Source organism: Passer montanus, unplaced genomic scaffold (assembly GCF_014805655.1).
Source record: "Passer montanus isolate IOZ18808 unplaced genomic scaffold, ASM1480565v1 scaffold5, whole genome shotgun sequence".
NCBI lineage: Eukaryota > Metazoa > Chordata > Aves > Passeriformes > Passeridae > Passer > Passer montanus.
The window spans coordinates 1,459,911-1,470,306 of NW_024369929.1; the positions used below are offsets into that span (position 1 = coordinate 1,459,911).

General features: G+C 47.0%; 1 long non-coding RNA gene across 1 annotated transcript; it reads left to right on the top strand.

Annotated features, from left to right (window-relative positions):
• Positions 1-205: 205 nt before the first annotated feature.
• Positions 206-10,352, top strand: LOC120508809. Its single transcript, XR_005629091.1, has 4 exons — positions 206-1,025; positions 3,208-3,327; positions 7,066-7,348; positions 9,191-10,352. It is a non-coding gene; the product is annotated as an uncharacterized LOC120508809 (long non-coding RNA).
• Positions 10,353-10,396: the final 44 nt, after the last annotated feature.

A 10,396-nucleotide genomic window follows, 5' to 3' on the forward strand; every position in this document is an offset into this window, starting at 1 on the left:
CTTAGTCTAACAAGCAGTTGTGTGGGCAGAAACAAAGACTGAGGTACTTGACTCCCAGGTGGGATCCAGCTGCTGGGGTAGAGGGACCACAGCCCACATTGCTCCTGGAAATTCTCCCAAACTTTGGTAAAAAGTTTAAACAAAAGCTTGAGAAAGTTGCAGGAAAAATAATTCCATAAGGGTTCCCTGTCTTAAACTGCCAGTGGCACACTCCAAGCAGTATCAGTGCAGTTGTAGCTTGAAAAACATCCCCAAAAAGCTCCAGAAATTGCTTCGCACGCTCACAAAAAGAGCGATGGGACTGGCACAAGGTCAGTACATGGTACAGGTGTAGCTGAGGGGTGAGTGGGATGTTTTTCCCAACAGGAGGAACAGGCAGCCAACATGACCAAGTTTAAGATAAGGTGGGAAAGAAAAGGTCAGTAGATTAAATTCTTCTGCTTCAAATTATCACACAGAGCTAGGAGAGGTATTTATTAGAACATACCAATATGTTTCCAGATGTTAAACAAGGATTAAGGGCAACATAGCCCCAAAACAAGGGGCTAATGTGCAGAAGCTAATTCCACTACTAGAATAAGGATAAAATAGCTCAGAAATGGGGGTTTCTGGTGCACAGGCCCCTCCCCTCACCCCCCCAACCTGTGCCACTTCTTCCCTGGCACTTACATATTTAAGTACCCTTCTTCATGCTTCTGGTTGTTGAGATGACCTCTGGCACTTTCCCAGGTGCTCACAAGGAACCCTGCTGATCCTCCCCGTGGTGTAGTTAAAAGGTCATGGGGGACTGGGAAGCATCTGAGCAATTTAATATGGAGCTGGGTGTGAGTGGGGTGGGTCCAGCCCCAGGCAGGGCAGCACATTCTCAGGCTTTATCCCACAAGCTGTGCTGAGGAGCTGGATTTTAAACTGTTCCCAGTCTGGGGCAGAGGCTTTTCTTCATAACTAGGGACAACAGGATAACTAGAAATCAGAGGATTTTTCTTCTTGCTCTTCAAACCTTCAAGTTTCTAGGAATCCCACAGGTGAGCAAAAAAATCCTCTGTGTTTGTCTTCCATTTGACTTATTAATGACATACCAAAGGCATACTAATGCATTTGGATCAGAAACTGGGATCCACCCTGAGGAAATCAGGGCACTCTGCTGCTCTGCTCTCACTCCCTGGGTAATCCTTCCACCAAGCTCTCAGTCCAGGGAAAAACCAGCACATTGGAAAATCTGCTAAATTTTCAATTTGGTTTTGATTTTGTTAACACAAATGTCTTGGCTACAACTTTGTGTCTTGCATTGTTTCACACATGAGGGCAGAGCCCCCCATACCTACTGCAGGGGGATAAATGTAGACAAGTCAGTGCAGCTTCAGCCTCCTACATGTCCTGTGCCTCCTGCACCACCTCTGCCTCTACTTATTGCACCTGCACCTCCTCTTCCCCCTGCATTTCCTCTGCCTCCTGCATCTTCTCTCCCCGTGTTGCCTCTCATTCCTGCCTTGCCTTTGACCCCTGTTCACCTTTGGTTCTGCACCCTCTGCCCTGTGGGACAGCCCATACTGGTACCACACAGGACACAGTTCCATGCCCCTGTGAAAGACCTTCTGGAGACTGGCTGGAATTAATCAGCAGGAATTACTCCCCTGGAGAGGTCACAGCTGTCAGCCACATGTTGTGGGGCTGCAGCTCCTGAGAAGCAGTATTAGTTGCAATATCAATTTCCTAAAAGTTAGAAAGTCATAGAATCCCAGAATGGTTTGGGTTGGAAGGACCTCGAAGCTCATTTTGCTCCACCTGCTGTGATGGGCAGGGACACTTTCCACTAGACCAGGTTGCTCCAAGCCCCATCAGTGCACAGGGTATCGTAAGAAGTGCAGGGTTCTGAATACTTTTTGTTCAAACCAAGCTTTGAGAGAAAGGAAAAAAGATAGGAAACTGTAAGGGGGTGTGACAAATGGGCTTTTCAGGAATTAAAAAAAAAAAGATAGGAAACTGTAAGGGGGTGTGACAAATGGGCTTTTCAGGAATTAAAAAAAATTTATAAGATTTGTTAAGAAGAAAATGCTTTTTATGCTTTAAAAACATGACAGACGATGCTGAGAAAGCACTGTAATGGCACAGTCAAAAGTCATCTGAAAATGAAGTTTTCCATTGTGGGCCTCCTTTGACCCCATTAACTGCAGACATTAGAGCATTTCACGTCCTTTTTTGATCCTGTTAGGCATCCACGGGGCCTCAGCTAAGCTGGGCTGTCACTCAGGACACTGAGCAATGGGCTGTGGTGGCTCTGATGTGTCAGCAAAAGATGTTTAACTGTAGGAGAAACAAATGTCTCTGGCCTTCCAGAAACAATTTTCCAAAGGTTGAACTCGTATTGACTCATGCCAGTGTAGCAGAGAAATGCACTCAGCACTCTCACTGCAGCCTGCCGGGAATCAGCAGCATTTCCTGTGAGGGAAAATAGTGGAGAGGAGCCAGGAATGAATAAGCAGCCTCACTGCATTGTGGCTCATAAAACCTCTTCCTATGAAAGGGCTAAGTAGGGCTTGTTAAAGCATTGATGAAGCCAGAGAATAAAATTACAATGAGGTATACAGGAAAATTATCACCTCCAGGTAGGTAAGTAGGTTGAGGTAGGAAGGAAACAGGTAATAAAGGAACTGGCCTCTTTGGGAGGTAGCTTATGTCATCTTCTCCTGGAGCACCTTTCCATGTCACAGAATACCCAGTGAAGAAATCTCTCCTGATATCCAACCTAACCCTCCCCTGCTGCAACTTGAGGCCATTTCCTCTGGTCCTACTGCTGCATGTCACATTCCTCAAGAAGGATGTGCATGACACCAGGACCTCAGGAAGAGCTTCTGCACTTCTGCCCATGGCACAGGGACCACGTGTGTCTGGGACAGTCTTTTTGTTCCCACCACTGAAGTGGCCTGAAGGAAGCCACTGGAGTTTGCTGGAGGGCTGTGATGTGTTTCTGAATGTCCTGTGGGAGGAGTTGAGCTGGGCTAATGCCAAACCATGGCAATAGATGAGCATTAAACAGGACTTTGTCTCAGGGTCCCATGGCCGGCAGCAAAAACATGGTGAGTGACTCCCCAGTGGAACCTAGACAAGATTGACCTTTTGATGCTGTGAAATCCTGCAAGAATTTTTTTAAATTAGTGAAATTTGTTGGCAATGGTACCTACAAGCAACAGTTTTTCTTGTCATCAGAGAAGAAGAGGAAGTGAGAACATGAGAGGGAAAACAACATGGTGGCACTGAGGTCAGTGGAAACAAGGAGGGGGAAGAGGAGCTTCGAGTGTTGGAGCTGAGAATCCTCTGCAGGTCGTGGTAAGGACTGTGTTAAAACAAACTGTCCCCCTGTAATGCATGAAGTCCAAGGGGATGCACAGATCCACTCACAGCCCATGGGAAAAGCGCTCACACCAGAGAGGGTGGATGCCAGAGAAAGCTGTGATCCAGTGGGAAACCCAAATGAAGAGAGAAGGCTTCTGCTGCCCTCTGCTGCCAGAGAGAGGGCCCAAACTAGAGCAGCCTATCCCCGGGGGACTGCACCCCATGGACGAGTGACCCACACCACAGCAGTTTTGGGAAGGCAGGGACAAGACTCCTGTCCCCAAGCAAACAAAAGATCTCAAGTGACAAACTGACCAAAACTCCCATGCCTTGTCTCCCTGTGCTGTTGCTGGGAAATAGGAAGGGGCTGGGGGGAAAAAAGGTGTTTCAAAAGCTTATTTTACTTCACATTATCCTCCTCTGATTGCTAATAATAAATTTACTTTATACCTTTAAATTTGAACCCATTTTGCCCTTAGAGTGTTTTTTCTCATAGCCTTTATCTCAACTCATCAGCTCTTTGTTAAATTTTTTTCCCTCTCATCTGCCCAGCTCTCTGTAACAAGAGAAGATAAGTGAATGACTTTTGTGGGTGCCTGTGTTTGGCCAGTGTTAAACCACAACAGAGTGAAAGGCATCCATGACCCAAGGAACTCCAGGCCCTGACAACACAGGCATGCAGACTACTTAGAAGGATTGATCTTATGCTTTCAATAAATCTTCTCTTCTGCCCAAAATCTTTCCATTTCCCCCCCAAGACTGATTGCAATTTTCAGCATGTTTTTTGGTGTTCTCCATTACATCCTTGGTAGAACTGTCCCAAACCTGTGCAAAGGCTGAAACCTCCAGCTGAGATCTCACTTTTGCTGCAAAATTAACTTTGACATTACCATTTCACAAGCCCAATGCTTCATTCAAGGGCTATAGCACAAAAGAGCTGAAGTAGTGTGTTTATCCAGAATTAGGGCCCTGGCACAGGTTGCCCCAAGCCTGGAAGTGTCCAAGGCCAAGATGGACAGAACTTGGAGCAACCTGGGATAGTGGAAGTGCCTCTGTCCATGGCAGGGGTGGAACAAGATGAGCATGAAGGTCCCTTCCAACTAAACCAGTCTGTGATTGTGGTTCACTGAAATTCAAGTGCAGGCTGGGGCTTCTCCCTGCCCACAGTGGAGCTGCAGCCTGGTCTGTGGTTACAGCTGAGGGTCATTCTGCTGCTTCTTGTCATTTTGGCCACCACAGTGACTCCATGGCTTGCAGGAGAGGGAGACTGGGGCAGGCAGTGTCAGGGGGAGCCCAGCAGTGATGCCAGTGTGATGGTCTGTGCAGGTGGGCACCCAGGAGGCTGCAGCACTCAGCAGGCTCAGGAGGGGCTCCAGGGGCTCCACTATGCCAGCAGTGCACTGAGAAAGGCTATCCCCAAACTGGAAAGGCTGTGCTAGTGATTAAATTGCAGATTTTCCCTCATTAACACAGATGCCGGAGAGATGTTTTTAAAAGGATGTGAGAAACTCAACAGCTGTTGAATTTGCACAGGCAACGTGCATGAAAAAGCCCCATGGGCAGGAGAACACAGTTCTCCCAGAGGAGCTGCTCTGCTCTGCTCTGCCCTCCCAGGCATGACCCTCCAGGGACACCTGCAAAATAACTTCTAAAAAGAGAATTATAATTTTCAGTAATGCAGTGTGCCATTTATATCTCCACCAGACATGAGAGATGCACCACCTTCTCTGCCTCTGCTCTTGGCCAAATGCTTTTGTATTCCACAGGCAGTGACAGCCACCTTCTCCTTCCAGCTGTGAAAGATGCAAACCTGCTGGCTCAGCTAACCTGCCCTCTGCTCTCCAGGAACAATTTCTTCTTCCTCTCCAATTACTCCATCTATTAACACAATAAAACTAGGCTCAGAAGGGTTTTTCCTTGTGAGAGTGGTGAGGCCCTGGCACAGGTTGCCCAAAGTCGTGGCTGTCCCATCCTTGGAAGTGCCCAAGGCCCAGTTAGATGGGCTGTGGGTGGAGTTCCCTGCTGAGAACCGATTCTTTGGTGATGTTTCACTTGCTAGAAATGATGACAGGCTGCCTTGGGCTGCACTGGTGCTCTGCTTTGCTCTGGAAAGCAGGGAGGTTATCAGGCCACCACAAGCTCCCTGCACAACATTGGAGCTGTTTGGGACACAAGGTTTAGCCAAAAAAAAAAAATAAAAAATCAAAACCTGTGGAAAAGATTAATAACAACAAAAAAAGGAGAGGAAATCATGGGCTTGGGAGGTCCTTCCCAGAGGACAGAGTGAGTGGGACATTATTTCTGTATTTCTTTGTATCATGAATGGTTTCTTACCCAGAAATTCACTGCTGCACAGACTGTAGCAAAGTCCCGCTGCACTGGAGGCTGCAAAAGGGCTGTGCCACACTCTGAGCTCCTCCCTGAGCAGCCTGGCACAGGCCCACAGGCAGGGAAGGACATGAGCAGTGCCCCAGGGGTGCAAGCACTGCTGCACACACAGCTCAGGAGCTTGTGGATGCAGCTCCTGACCTGCAAAATACACAAAATCATCTAAACAAGCACATCAAACCCTTGCCAGACTCCCAGAGTGCTCCAACACCCCAGCTCTCCTCCAAACCTCTAAAATCACAGGCACATTTACATTCCTCAGGAAATTTCCATGAAAAAGCAGTCCAAGGACTTCCCAGAGGATCACCTGAAAAGATGCAGAAGCATCAAATACCTGAAGGTAAAAGCAGTCATTAAAAAGGCATAAACAAAGGGCATCATGATTGTTTTGCCACGTCTCCAGACTTGAAAGGAGGCTGAAATAACCTTTATATAATCCCATTAGCATTTTCCAGTGAATACAAGGCATTTTAGGAGGCTGAACAATATCTTTTCTTATCATCCATAAAGGTTAGAGGTATTTATCTGATTTAATATTTTATAATTTAATATTAAGTGACACAGAAGAATAACACAGGCAGGCCAAGAGGTGGCTGCAGTGACACAGCAGAAGCCACCCTCTGCTCTTCCAGCAATGCCCAATGGCCTGGGCATGAGCCAGGTTTGGGAACAACATCCCTTGACCATCAGCTCTTCAGAAAAGTGGATTTTGTGTCGTGCCCTGCTGTGGTGAGGGCCCCAGCTGCCAAGATCAGCTCCCCCACACTTACAACACTGCCACCTGACCCTATTTCAGTGTCACATTTGCAGGAGCTGGTGCTCTACCATCACATTCCAGGGGATGAAACATTTTATAGAATCATAGGATCATGGAATTATTAAGGTTGGAGAAGCCCTCTAAGATCATTGAGTCCAGCTGCCAGGTTCACCACTAAACCATGTCCCCAAGTGCCACATCCACGTTTTTTTGAACACTTCCAGGGATGGTGACGCCACCACTGCCCTGGGCAACCTGCACCAATGCCTGATCACTTTCTCTGTGAAGAACTTTTCACCAAAACCCAATCTAAAGGTCCCCTGCTACAACTTGAGTCATTTTCCTCTCATCCTATCCCTTGTTCCATGAGAGCAGTGCTCAATCCCCACCTGGCTGCACCCTCCTGGCTGGGGGTCCACAAGCACTCCCCTCTGAGCCTCCTTTCCTCTGGGCTGAGCCCCCCAGCAGCTCCAGACCCTTTCCCAGCTCTGGACACACTCCAGCCCCTCCATGTCTGCCTTGGAGTGAGGCTCTCTTGCAGTGCCTGTATCTCCAGCCTGCCTGTCCTCTGTCCTTTCCCTTCTCAGGAACACAGCCTTGACCAAAGTGCTGCATCCTCCATGGAGGGAAGGAGTGAGAGAAGAGGGAAAGTGCAGGGGTTTGGTCTCAAAACCAGGTTCCAGTTCCCAGCAGGACCCAAGGCAGGCAGTGCTGATGTGGTCAGGCACCAATGCTCTCCATAATGGTGACTTTGAAGCTGGAGGAGCAGCAGGTCAGGACCAGCACTCCTCTCTGGGACCCCAAACTGCCCATCTCACATGGGGCAGGTGGGGACATGGGACCCCATTTCTCCAGCCATGCAGTCCTTGAGTAAGTATTGCCTATTTTTCATCTCTGGTAGGGAATGGAAATGAGGAGGTTATTCTTTGCTGCAACATTCTGGAAAGTCAGAGCTGAAATCTCTCACTTTTCTCTTCCATCTGTTTATTTTTACCACTTAATAACACGTCTGTCTCGTCAACTATTCCTGACACTGTGGCAAGAAAATCCAACTCAGTGAAGACAGATTTATCAAAGAGACATTAGCTTTTCCTCACTGTGTGACACCACGTCAGCTCTTCTCCTGCACATGAAGTCTGGTCTGTAATTTCAAAGTGTGTCTTCTATCTCTTTGAGGGGGTGATATGACCAATATATTTGAAATTGTTGCTTGTTATGTGAAAGGTTATCCAAACTGTGAAGATAAGAAGCAATTTCAAGCGCTTCAAGGAGCCTCCTTTTTTTGATGTGTTTTTCTCTTCAGTGCCACATGATGTTACAGACCTAATTTCAAGAGATTAGTAACAATTGCAAAACAGTAATTGAAATAATCTGTGATAGAGGACAGAACTCTGGGACGGCATGAAAAGTCTGTGCTATCAATAATTTCTCACCATTAATAAGAAAATCGTGGTCTGCAAGCTTCACAGTGGCACCAGACCTGCTCCTGCTTCCCCAGGAGGTGCCCAGTCTCTGCAGAGCTGCCTGAATGAAGGTCAGCAGTGTGAATCTCCTCATGAGTCATCTCAGGTTTATCACCTTGACAGTGGATGGCTTCACTTACTCACCCCTTTTGTTTCAAACTGTGCTCCTGGTTTCATTCCTGAACCATCCACCTGATGGGGAGGCCTGAAAGAACTGAATCTGAACAATATGACATTTTCAAATGAACTCTTTTACCACTTTTTCCTTATTTTCTTGCCCTGCCACGAGTTTTGTTCTATAAGTTTTGAATCCAGCTAAGCTGAACCAAGGTCCTTGTTTGCTTTTTGGATAGGGAGCAGGGATATTTCACTGAAACAGTCTTGAAACTCCCAGTTTGGTGCTCAGAATCCCTCAGACCACCTGTATTCTTCTGGGCATATTCTGTGGCACAACCAAGCGTTGGTTGGGAGGGACATAATCCAAATTTCTGTTGGAAGCAGGACTGTTGCCAGCACTGGGGGAGGAGAGCAGAGCTGTGGGTGTCTCCATGTGCAAAACATGATGGATAAAGGCTGTCTGTGACACACTGGCTGCGAGAGCAGCACCTGGGTTTAAAGGTTCCCTCCTCACTAGAGCTGAGCCTGTCTCTCCCATTTCTGCCTTGTGCATGGTCCTGCTGTGCTCAGAGGAAGCTGATTCCCAGTACCTGGTGTTCTAGAAGTGATCCTCAGCTAATGAAAGCAAGCCTCAGCATTTCAGAAAACAGGTGATTCCCATATCCCATCAGTTCACAAGATCATCCTCTTCACTCCTGTCCACATGAAAGGCAGCATTAACTTCTAGAGAACACAACCTGTCCTTTGGGAAACTCCTTCCTTCCTGGGAGTGAATGGCTCCTGAATGCCTTCAGGATCTCTCCTGCCTGTATGAGAAGCTACTTCTAAAAAACAGGGAAAGAAGACCAAAACCATGTTGCTGAATCTTGGAATTCCCCTGTGTGTCCCTCTACACATTTTAATACACTGCAAGCACATTCCATCAACAGCACTCTGCCCCTAATGTGGGGTAAGAAATGATCTGGCAGGTTCTGTACATCATGGAAAACCTCTTACTGCAGAACTTAACAGCTTCTGAAGAGTAAATTCAGATTTACATCTGTGAGGGAGAAGGATTTGTTCCAAAAACATGGAAAGAGTTAAGTGAGCTGGTAAATGAAATTACTCAATAATACTGATTTTTTCCCCCCAGAAATGCCTCCTGAAATGAAGGACCCATCTTGTGTTTCTTTCTTTGGTTGAGGCTGGAGTGTGGCTGATAGGAGACAAATCCACCTTTTTCCTTCCTTTGATGACAAAAATGCCAACTGAAAAGAAACCTTCAGGAATCTGCTGCCAGCAGAAGGGAGCCAGGCTGGGGTGGATCTGCCATGCACGTGTAACACAGCTCTTGACTGCACCTGGGCCCAGGATTTTCCAGTAAGAGACTGAAATGTCCAAGATTCCCTGATTTCTCTGATTTTCACTGCCTTGTTTTCTCAATCCTTTTGGGTACACTTGCCTTGTTTTGTCAGGAACTGCCAAACCTCAGCAAATAAGCAGAAAACTGCATCCCAAATGAATTCTGTAGCAGAACATCATATCAGGCTGTTGTCCAAGGTCCTTCCCTTCAACACATCTGCATTAGCAGAGCAGAAAAGAAGGGCATCTCTCTAAAAATAAAATTATTGAATATTTAGGTGCTGCTATTTTCATCATACGTTGTTTTAAAGCTTCAGTTCACTTGGTGCTTTTTTAAGACTTGGGGGAAGGAAAGCACCTGTATTACCTACAAAAATGGTTCTGTTTGTAGCCCCTGGGCACAGACTGGCCCAGAAACAGAGGAAGTTGAGGGCAGTGGCTGTGGAAGGTAAGGAGGCAGAAAGGGGAGGAAAACTGGAGCTGATGTCTTGATCCTGCTTTGTTTGCTGCTGCCTGAGCCCTCCTCCCTTCCCACCCTTCCAGCTGGCCCTGGAGCCCAAGGTGCAGATCAGAAAGCCACGTGGTAGTCTTGGGATGCCTTGTTTGTCCTGGATGCTGGGAGATGGAAACACAGATTTCCAGGAAAATTTACTGGCACTAAACAGATTTACCATTGTGAGGGAGTTTGGATTTCACATGTGAAGGTGGGGATGAAGGATCCATAGCTCCATCCCCCCCTACAGTGACTCCAGCTGAGGCCCAGGACACAAAATCCACCTTTTGGTGGAATTGAGACCACCCAAGAGCCACACTTACAAAGCAGGTGGACAAATCACAGCGAATGAGGACTGGTTTCTTATCTACACTTTTCATCTGACATCACTTCTTCCTATCTAGTCACTTGATCTGCCTTCTAAATCCAAACTTCAGTATTTTTAGTTACCTAAAAAAAGAAACAATGCTCACCCAGAAGAGCCTAGAAGCTCAGGCTGGAAGC